This window comes from Dioscorea cayenensis, unplaced genomic scaffold (assembly GCF_009730915.1).
Source record: "Dioscorea cayenensis subsp. rotundata cultivar TDr96_F1 unplaced genomic scaffold, TDr96_F1_v2_PseudoChromosome.rev07_lg8_w22 25.fasta BLBR01002236.1, whole genome shotgun sequence".
NCBI lineage: Eukaryota > Viridiplantae > Streptophyta > Magnoliopsida > Dioscoreales > Dioscoreaceae > Dioscorea > Dioscorea cayenensis.
The window spans coordinates 37446-48069 of record NW_024088627.1 but is presented as its reverse complement, the minus strand read 5'-3'; the positions used below and the strand labels follow the sequence as shown (position 1 = coordinate 48069).

The following is a 10624-nucleotide window of genomic DNA, read 5'->3' as shown; positions in this document are numbered from 1 at the left end:
AACGTGTTCTCAAACAAGAGTTTATGCCAAGACCAATGAGGAAGATGAGGATAGACCCAATGTGATTACAGGTATTGTATTCATCTATCAATATGGTGCATATGTTTTGATAGACTCAGGTTCAAAGAGATCTTTTATTAGAACTGCATTTGCATGTCATACCGATGGTCATCCAAACGCCCCTTGGAAAAGAGATTGTAAGAGAGATAGTTTTCCGAGGATGTCCTATCAAGGTGAAAGGGTATAGATTTTGAGGCGGATCTGATTTTCCATTGGAGATGTAAGATTTTGATACCATACAAAGGATGGACTGGTTGAACATGCATAAAGTTTCCTTCAACTGCTTTAGGAAAGAAGTGACCCTGTAGATCTCTTATGGATCTAGTATTGTGCTTGAGGGTAAAAGGAAGGTTTTTTCGAGGTGTGTGATATCTTTCTGTTAAAGTAAGGAAATTGTTGAGTAAGGGGTGTAAAGCATACCTAGCTCATATAGTTGATACAAGAATTGTTGCACCAAACTTCAAGGATGTTCCCATTGTTCAGGAGTTTGAGGATGTATTTCTTAATAAATTGCCTGCATTACATCTAGATCGAGAGTTTGAGTTTGCTATTGACTTGCTACCTGGTACCGCTCCAATCTCCATTTTTCCATATTGCATGGCACCAACAGAACTTATGGAGTTAAAAGTATAGCTACAGGATTTCGTGGACAAAGGGGATCGTACGCCCAAGTGTGTCATCTTGGAACCAATTCTCTTTGTGAAGAAGACAGATGGTTTTTTCAGATTATGTATAGATTACAGACAGTTAAATAAGGCGACCATCAAGAACAAGTATCTTTTACCCAAAATAGATGATTTGCTTGATCAGTTGCGTGGGACAAAAGTGTTTTCAAAGATTGACCTTCGGTCAGGTTGCCATCAATTAAAGATCAAGGAGAGTGATGTGCTGAAGACGGCGTTCCGTATGCGATACAGGAATTATGAATTTCCGGTCATACCTTGTGGGTTGATTAATGCCTCAACTACTTTTATGGACCTACTGAACAGAGTCTTCAGACTATATCTCGACAAGTTTGTGATTGTCTTCACCGACGATATTTTGATCTACTCAACAACTAAAGAAGAGCATGCGCAGCATTTGCGTACAGTATTGCAGATCCTCTGGGAAGAAAAGGTGTATGCTAACTTCTTGAAGTGTGAGTTTGGTCACAGGAAATGGTCCTTCTTGGACATGTGGTATCTGGAAAAAGGAATTTGTGTGGACAGGAAGAAGGTTAAAGCAATAATTTTTTCAGGGTGAGAAATAGGAGAAGTGTTTTCGAAAGTAGAAAAGCTGCCTAACTTCAATTCTAGTGCTTATTCTGCCTACCAGTGGTAAAGAGTTTGTAGTGTTCAGTGTTGCTTCACAACAGGATCTTGGCTGTGTATTGATGCAAGATGGGAGAGTGATAGCTTATGCTTGTTGACAGTTGAAGAAGCACGAGTTAAATTATTGTACCCATGATTTGGAGTTAACGGCAGTAGTCCCCTTAAAGATCTGACGACATTATCTTTAAGGAGAGAGATGCTTGACTTAAACTGATCATAAGAGTTTAAAGTATTTGTTCACTCAGAATGAGCTAAACTTGAGGCAGCATAGATGGTTGGAGTTGATCAAGGATTATGATCTGGTGGTTTGACTACCCTCCAGTTCTTTCGAGACATGGATGTCAGATTTAAAATTGAGCCAAAAGGGATTCTGTTAGCAACTTTTGTGGGAAGATCGTCATTACTTGAGCAGCGTCAAGAATCTCAGAGAGCAAATGAAAGAGTTATAGAAAGAAATATAGAGACTGGAAAAGGGTGAAACTAGTAAATTTGGGCTTCGCAATGATGGTATTCTTGTTTTTTCGGGGAAGGGTTTGTATTTCAAAGGATACAAGACTTAGAAGTGCTATTTTAGAGGAAGCACATTCCTCAGCCTACGCAGTACACCAAGGCAGCACTAAGATGTACCGTACAATCAAGAAAAATTATTAGTGGCCTGGAATGAAGCGTGAGATCGCAGAGTTTGCAGCAAGATGCTTAGTATGCCAGCAAGTAAAAGCGGAGCATCAATAACCCGCAGGACTATTACAACCTTTACCTAACCCAGAGTGGAAATGGGAGTATATTACTATGGATTTCGTGGTTGGGTTACCGTGTACTCTTAAGGGGTATGACGTTGTGTGGATCATTGTAGACTATTGGACAAAATCAGCCCATTTTCTGGCCATTCATACCAAATATTCTTTGGAATGGTAAGCAAAGCTATTAATAAGTGAAGTGGTTAAACTCCACGGAGTACTTGTTTCAATTGTGTCAGATCGTGACCCGAGATTTACCCCTCAGTTTTGGCCAAAGTTTCATCAGGCTCTTGGGACAACTTTGAGACTTAGTACTATATACCATCTTCAGACAAATGGTCAATCAGAGTATACAATCGAGACACTTGAGGATATGTTAAGGGCTTGTGTTCTCGATTTCCAGGGAAGTTAGGACAAGCATTTACCTCTTGTGGAATTTGCTTATAATAATAGTTTTCACGCAAGTATTGGTATGGCTCCTAATGAAGCTTTGTATAGGTGAAGTGCTGAACATCTCTTTGTTGGAGTAAAGTTGGTAAAAGAAAGTTGTAAAGTGTGGAATTGATTGAAAGAAACTACATAAATAGTGAAGATAATTCAATACAGGTTGTAAGTGGCCCAAGATCGACAAACGAGCTATGCTAATAACAGGAGAAAAGATTTAGAGTTTCCAAGTGGGTGATAGAGTTTTTCTGAAGATATCACCTTGGAAAGGGGGTAATACGGTTTCGTAGCAAGGGGGAAAGCTAAATCTTTGCTATATTGGGCCAGTGGCCTATAAATTAGTAGTTGTTGCCAAAGTTAGAGAAGATCCACAATGTTTTCCACATCTCGTTGTTGAAGAAGTATGTATCAGATCCGTCGCATATACTTGAAATACCCAAGTGGGACTTCAAAAAGATTTGACATTTGAAGTGAGATCTGTTCGTATCCTTGATCGGATAGAAAAAGTGCTTCGAGGAAAGGTGGTGCCAGTAGTAAAAGTCCTTTGGAAAAGTGATCGGATAGAGGAGTTGACCTGGGAACCTGAATGGTTCATGAAAGAGAGATATCCTGATTTGTTTAGTGAGTCTGGTGAGCAGAAATTTTGAGGACAAAATTTCTCTAAGAAGGGTAGAGTGTGGTACCCTGTCATGATTTTTGACCTCATGCCTTTTTAGAATCTTTTGTGCATGTATTAGGGACAAAATGGTCATTTTGCACTAGTGGCATCCTTGCATGATTGCACAGTAGGTTGTGTGTGAAAAAAATAGCCGAAAACCAAGGGCAAAACGGTCTTTTGAGACTCATTTCTTTTAATTTTCGAGTGTGTTTGTTTGGCCGTATTTAAAAGTACATGTAATTGGAAATACATGATCTTTTAAAATCTAATGTTTGTTTAACTGAATTTGAGGAATTTAAAGTAGTTGCAACTGCAATGGTAAGGGATTTTGTTGGATTTGTAACTACGCCCAAATCGGGCGTAGTTCAAACTCCTGCGCTTTAAGAATTTAAAGCAAGTTTTGCACGTGGTGTCACGTGACACCGAATTTTTATCTTTTTATTATTTTTCAGACCAAGGTCTTGGCAGGATAACAAAAAATCTAGATTCATCTTTATCTTTGTTTTTTTTATTTGTAAGTTTCATTTTTTTAAATTTTTATTATTTTTACAAATTTTTATCTTTAATTTTTTATTGGTTGAATATCTTATTGAGTCCCTATATTTTACTCAATTTGTCATTTTAATCACAATCTTTTGATTTGTTCACAATAGATCCCTATATTGTCAAAATTTGACAAATTAAATCCAAATTGAGTAAAACACAGCGAGTAATTAGGGGAACAGCCGTGAGGGGCTGGACCTAATTTACCCTATTTTGACAATATAGAGACCTAATGAAGACAAATTAAAAGGTAGGGACTAAAGAGGAAAATTATGTAAAATACATGGATTAAATAATGTATTTGGTAAGCTAAGATCTTTCATCATGTAAAATAAAAATAGTATATTATTATATTTTATCTTAATATAAAATGAAAAAAATTAAATATAATAAATATATTATAATTATTAATAATAATGGCTTATTATTATATTTTTATCAATACTTTGCTATAAGAAAAAAATCATAAATTGTGTAGTATATTTAATATAATTATTAAAATTTAACAATAAATTGTAATTAAAACATAATTATATATTAAAAAAAGTAATTATTTGCATACTTATTTTTTGTTATTATTAATAACATTTAATTGTGTATTTATAATTAATTAAAATTAATGTTGAACCAAGGTGGGGTAACCTCACAAAGATGTTTATATCCTACAATTATATGCAACTTAATAATATTTTCAAAATCCAGATTTACAAATCCCTCCAATCAAACACAAAATTTTATAATCCAGCATTCCAACTACATCAAACCAAACACCAGATTTAACACTCCTTGTATTTTTAAATATAGTAATTATAACTACATTGTAATTTGAAATCCACTGCATTTTCAACTACATCTATCCAAACGCTACCTTCAATTAGTAAGGGCATTTTGGTAATTTCCTTTTTCTTTTAAAAAAAATTTGAAAAATCTGAAAATTGAGAGGATAAGAGAAGCAATATGGCTTCTCTGTTCTCATTTCCTTTCTTATCTTCTTGTTTTCATTCTTTTTCTTCTTCATTTCGGCCGATCACCAAATTTTGAAAAAAAATTCGTCGACGAGCTTTTTCTTCGAATCAAAGCCTCAAAATCCTTCATCCCAAGCTCTTGAGTGTGGTAAGGCTTCGATCCAAGGTTTTTCCTTCGTATTTTCCTCGTATTTCATCATTTTTGAAATTTTCAAAAAAACCTAGAAATAAACCATGGTTTGAGTTGTTTTTAGGCCCAAATCAAAGCCAATGTTGTTGATATTCATTTGTGTGTATGTTTGTCAAGAAATTTGGTGTTTTGGTGTTGTAAATTGGCGAGAAACCATTGAAACAAGGCCGGTTTTACTGTAGCAAATTCGTGGTTTACTGTAACAAATCCGAAATTACTGTAGCACCAAAAAAAACTTTGCCTTTTCTTGTATTTCTTTGGTCCAAATCGAAGACCTTCTTCCTTAGAATTCATTGGAACTTGTTTTAGTTTGATTTGAGGTCGTTTTGGTCCAAAATGACCTCGTTTTCCCCTAAAAACTCTAGAGTTACATGTTCGACATGTAACCTTTCATGCGCATGCATTTTAGTTTTCGTTCTTGTGTTCATTGGTTCTTGGATTCCTTGTATCGACTATAGGTGGCGGAGCTTCCTCCCGGGGAAGGAAATTGCCGACCTGTAAGCGCATCTAAAAGCGAGACGACGGGTTTAGTGAGTGGTTTAATTGTTAATTGCATAGACTTAATAAGAGTATTATAGTATTTTTTTATATGTTTTATATCATAAATTTGATACTAAACCAGATTTCATTTCCTATATATATATATATATATGGATATTTTGAGTATGAAGTTATTTTGGCAAAGATGATTCTAGTATACTTATATATATGTATTTCAAAGATACATGTTTACATGTATATGTATATGTATTTACATGCAAAGGAAATATGAATTGATGTATATTTCCATATTTAAACATCGTATGCTTGATTCCTCGAGTTGGAATTGGAAAAAATTGCATCGTGGCATTTGGATTTTTGACGGTGACATGGACTTAGGTCCGCCACTGCAGTGGAGGGGTCCCACGTTCCGGCCTAATGGGCGGCGCCGTAGTCAACCCTGAGTTTACCCTGGTCAAGAGGTGCACGGAGCCATTAACAGGGGGGGCCTTTTATGTGAGAAACCCGGGGTCACCACATGGGAATCTCATTGGCCAACACCAAGGAAGGCAGTATTGTGAATTTTAAAAGTCTAAAAACACCTTGGTGGTCCCGTAGCTAGTCGCGGCCACGATTAGCTTGGGAATTGTCTGAGGCCTGCCTGTATTTTTGAGCAATGCTCAATGTGTTGAAAAATGTTACTTACCTGTACTATTTATGAATCATTGTGTTATCTGTTAACTTGTTGGATACCTGGATCTACTTTTTAAATGTTATTATTATTGTGGTAATTACTATTTGGAATGCTTTACTACTCTGTTATATCTATGCTATCACCACTCACTGGGTAACATCTGTTACTCAGTACTCTCTATTCTTTTTCCTCAGGCTGCGACGTTGGACTAGGTTGTGCTTGGCAAGCAGTAGACTGACCGACCTTTTCTTCTTGTCTAGGTTAGTTTGCAGTGTGCATGTAAACTTTATGGATCCACTAGACTTGACTTCTGTGTATTGTCCTTATATTTGTACTTTCTGGTGGTATTTGGAACCCCGGCTGGTTCTGTAGTGGAGGTTGTCTCCCTCTTTAGTAATTTGTGATAGTGGTTTGTTTTGAGCCTTATGATGACTAGGAGGTAGGATGTTGTAGGGTCCACTCCTTGTTGCCATGGCGATTGCCTCGTGCCCGGCTAGGGTTCGAGGCATGATAGTAAGTGCTAGACCGTTAACATCTCTAGATAGCCCTTGTGACCACCCTTACGGGCGTATGCTGTGCTCATAAGCTCCTTTAGAATAGTCCTTACGCTCTGACTTACGGGTGTAAGTCTTGCCGGTAAGTCCCTCTGATTGTCCTTATTGTTGTAACCCAGTTTTTTTGAGCCTGTTACGACAACACTTTTGAGTACTGTAGCAACCCAAGGGTTTCCTTACAACTTCAGCCCTTGTTTGCTTTGCATTTTCTCCTTCCGCTTTTCCCCTTTCTTGGTTTTCTCTTGGAGAAGAAGGTGGGTTGATCCCCTTTCTTGCTAATTGAAGCTTCAAGTCTTTCCTCTCTGGGTTTGGAGGTAAGTCATGCCTTCATTCTTCTCATCCTTGTTGTTTGGTTGAGGATGATAGACCTAGGTTGTGAAGTATGCCTTGTAAAGCTTGGCCTTTGTTCTCCTTTGTTGTTTGTTAAGTTAGAAGCCTAAATGGAGCCATCGTTTTGGTTCTTTTTCAAAGATTTGGTTGTAAATTGGGACAAGATTTTTGCAGGAAAACTGTGATTACTATTGATTTGGGCACTATAGAAATACTTTAGCACCGGTGAACTTTAGTTGTTTCTTTGGCTTCTTTGGTTTAGAGTGAAGCTTGACCCTTAGGAGTTCATTGGAAACCCTAAAACCCTGTTTTAAGTCAACCCTAGGCTTTGTTTGAGGTTACATTGCATGTTTAATGTCAAGGTTTCTTGACTTCGAGTCTAACACGCTTAAAACTTAGGTCATTTGTCATTATAAAAGGAATATTTTTTTAGTTAAGTTAGAATTGAGCTTGAGCTTAATTTTACCAACTCAAGTTCTTCAACCAATTTTGTAAAGCTAACCTTATAGGCTTTTTTTTAAATAATGTAATTTTTTTATTTAATTACAAAAATAGGCATATTTTAAATTATTTACAAGTTTATGTAAAACGAGAAGATTGATCCCTATTTTAGTGTTTTTTTAAAAGAAAACAGGATCAACCTTCCTGTTTTCAGTATTTTATTTTATTTTTTAATTTTTTTTGTCTCTATTACCCATCACACAAATACATACATTATAACAACTAGCTTCAAAAGCAGCTTCTGCCACCCATTACTCGTTAAAACAACCAGCTTTATGCCAATGGCTTTGAGTAACAAATACATACACACACACACACATTATATATATAACACATTTATACAGACTCAAGACATCACACCACCATCTTCACCTCCTCCTTTCCTCCTTTTTGTTTTCATTTTAAATAACTCAAAACAAGTTTCTTTTGATATGCTATGCACCGACACACAGGAGATTCTGCAGTCCCTTATTTACCACCCCCCCTCTCTTTTCTCTTTCTCTGACCTTTCCTATGCACTTGAAAAAACCCCCATTTCTTTAGTCCCATATTCAATGCTTTTCTTTCCACTTGAACACTAGCACAACCTTTGCTAGTTCACTGTAACTACTTCCTTCTCTTTCTCTACTTTCTTTTGAGAGTGAGTGTGTGAGTTGATATAGAGATGATGATGATGATGATGAATGCGAGGGAAAACAGCAGCAGCAGCAGCAGTAGTAGTAGTAGTAGTAGTAGTAGTAGTAGTAGTAGTAGGAGGGAGGAGGAGGAGGAGGAGCTTGCGGAGGCAGAGAATGGTGGAAAGAAGTGCGTAAAGGAGGGTGGAGGACTCAGATCGGAGCTGGGAGAGGGCGCGGGGGGTGAGGCATGTCCAGAGGACACACTGGACGGGATGCTCAAAGACGTGGAAGACGTGGGGTGGCGGAGGATGAAGGAGCTGGATTCGTGTTACCTACATGCATGCGTGCGTTGAGTCATGCATGTGTTGTCCTAGTCCCTGCTGTACAAGTGACATAATCAGAAGCCTCATTGCATGGTTCTGTGCATGCATGGGAGAGGATGAACTCTAGAGCTTGAGAGCGCGGTGGAAGGAATGATCGCAGACGCATTAAAGCTTCTTCGTCCGGGATTGAGGTTAATTGGGAGAAGAAGCCGGCGTTCATGGCGGTCGTCAATGGCCGGAGGATAGCCAGTGAGGGCATGCTCGTCATTGTAGCTAATGTTGTGTTTTCTTTCTAGAATCTTTAAAATAAAAAAAAAACAGTAACATGTTTACTGGTTTTTGTGCAAAACATGGAAAATTAAAACAGTAAACATGTTACCATTTTCTAATTTAACTAAGCAAAACGGCATGTTACCGTTTTGCCTAATTGTGTAATTTTTTTCAAATTCACCTGTTTGGGTGATTAAAAAAATGTATGATATTCTTAAATAAATAAAGCCAAACTTATACACTTCAAAGCTCAACTCAGTTTGATTGGAACCCTATACCCTAAATTGTTTGTAGCTTGCATGTCATGTATATGAACATTCTAAACAACTATACCTGATATTTTCTTGTGTCACATGATACTCAAGTGCCCATCTATACCCTATGGATTGTGGGCAATATTTGGGGACATAAACCAATAATTATCCTCATTTCCTCTTCTATATAATATGCAAAATAATCTTATCAGAAATACATCAATAATTGCCAGAATCCGACATATAGTTCATAAATACTAAATTAGAAACAGTAAAATTTTTAAAAAAAAACTCATCTAATGAGGAAATTATTGCCTTTAATAAATCTTATTAGCAACAACAAACAATATCCTCAACTTTGTTTCTCGTTTGTATTTTTTTAAATAAATTTGATTTATCCACTTTCCTACTATCAAATTAAATTCTAAAAAAATATATATAGAAGGAAAGAACCAGTCAAGAAACAAATCAAAAGATAGTTACAGTTGAAGGCATTATTTATCCAAATTAATTTTTGTTTTATAAATAACAAGTCTATATGAGTAACTTGACAAATAATACACAAGGTGAATTATAAAACAACTTGTATATAGACTAATTATATTATAATAATTTTTCTTTTCCCTACTTTGATAAAAGTCCCATTTCAATGGTTAATAATCCACAAAACCCTAATTATATTCCTTTATTTTTTGGGACCACTAATTAAACCATGTCTCCATCTCACCAAACCCAATCCCACAAGCCTCAAGCCAAACAAGTCTTCTTGTTGCTTTCCCCACCCACCAAACTCCAATAATGATGATCCTATGCTTTACCCCTCAAGCATTAGCAAAATCAAATGCCTAGACTTGCATCCCTATGAAATTGCATTATTATATATATATATATATTTTTTATAGAAATCATATTTAATTATAACCTCTTATAAAAAAACTAATATTTATGTATATGAAACCATTTTACATTCGCAGTTGTTCTCTAGCCCTATTTTTCAATCAAATATATTCAATTAAAATTTAATTTCATATATAATATAATAATTTATAAGTTCTATTTTCAAGCATTGTAAATTTGTGAAATTAATTGAGCTTGGAAACTTCTATCATGTTTTAATACGTTTTAATATATTGATAACAAAATTTTCCATTTATTTTACTTTGAATTTTATATTATTCTGTTATTTGGGTCATGATATTTTTAATTTATATTGAATAATTTTAACTTTGATTAATATGATTGAATTAATCAAGTCAATTATAAATATTTAATGTTATTTGGGGCTTTTTTTGGTCTGTGTACTTATAAAAGTTCAACCAATTGAGTGTATTCCCCTAAATAAAACCAAATATAATTTACACTTCTTTAAGGTTTACTTTTAATGTTGCATATACATTCATTTGCCCCCACGCACACTACTAACATCTATAATAAATCAGATAAATATTAAATGTATGATATATAGTTTTATTTAATATGCACGCTTAATTAGTTGAATTTTTAAGAATCAAAAAATTATATATTTTGTATAAACTATATATATATATATATATATATATATAATTATGTACTTTATAAGGTTAAATATGCAAATTTCACAATCTAATAAAGTGCTTTTAACTCATTCTATCTCTAAATCATGGGCCCCACCAACTCCTCTATCCCTTTCGGTTTTTGGATAAAAATTTCTCAAA

The 10624-nt window shown here is 35.4% G+C and overlaps 1 long non-coding RNA gene across 1 annotated transcript; it reads left to right on the top strand.

Moving 5' to 3' along the window:
• Positions 1 to 4733: 4733 nt before the first annotated feature.
• LOC120257634 lies at positions 4734 to 6138 on the top strand. Its single transcript, XR_005535760.1, has 3 exons — positions 4734 to 4865; positions 5366 to 5437; positions 5787 to 6138. It is a non-coding gene; the product is annotated as an uncharacterized LOC120257634 (long non-coding RNA).
• The last annotated feature ends 4486 nt before the right edge of the window (positions 6139 to 10624 follow it).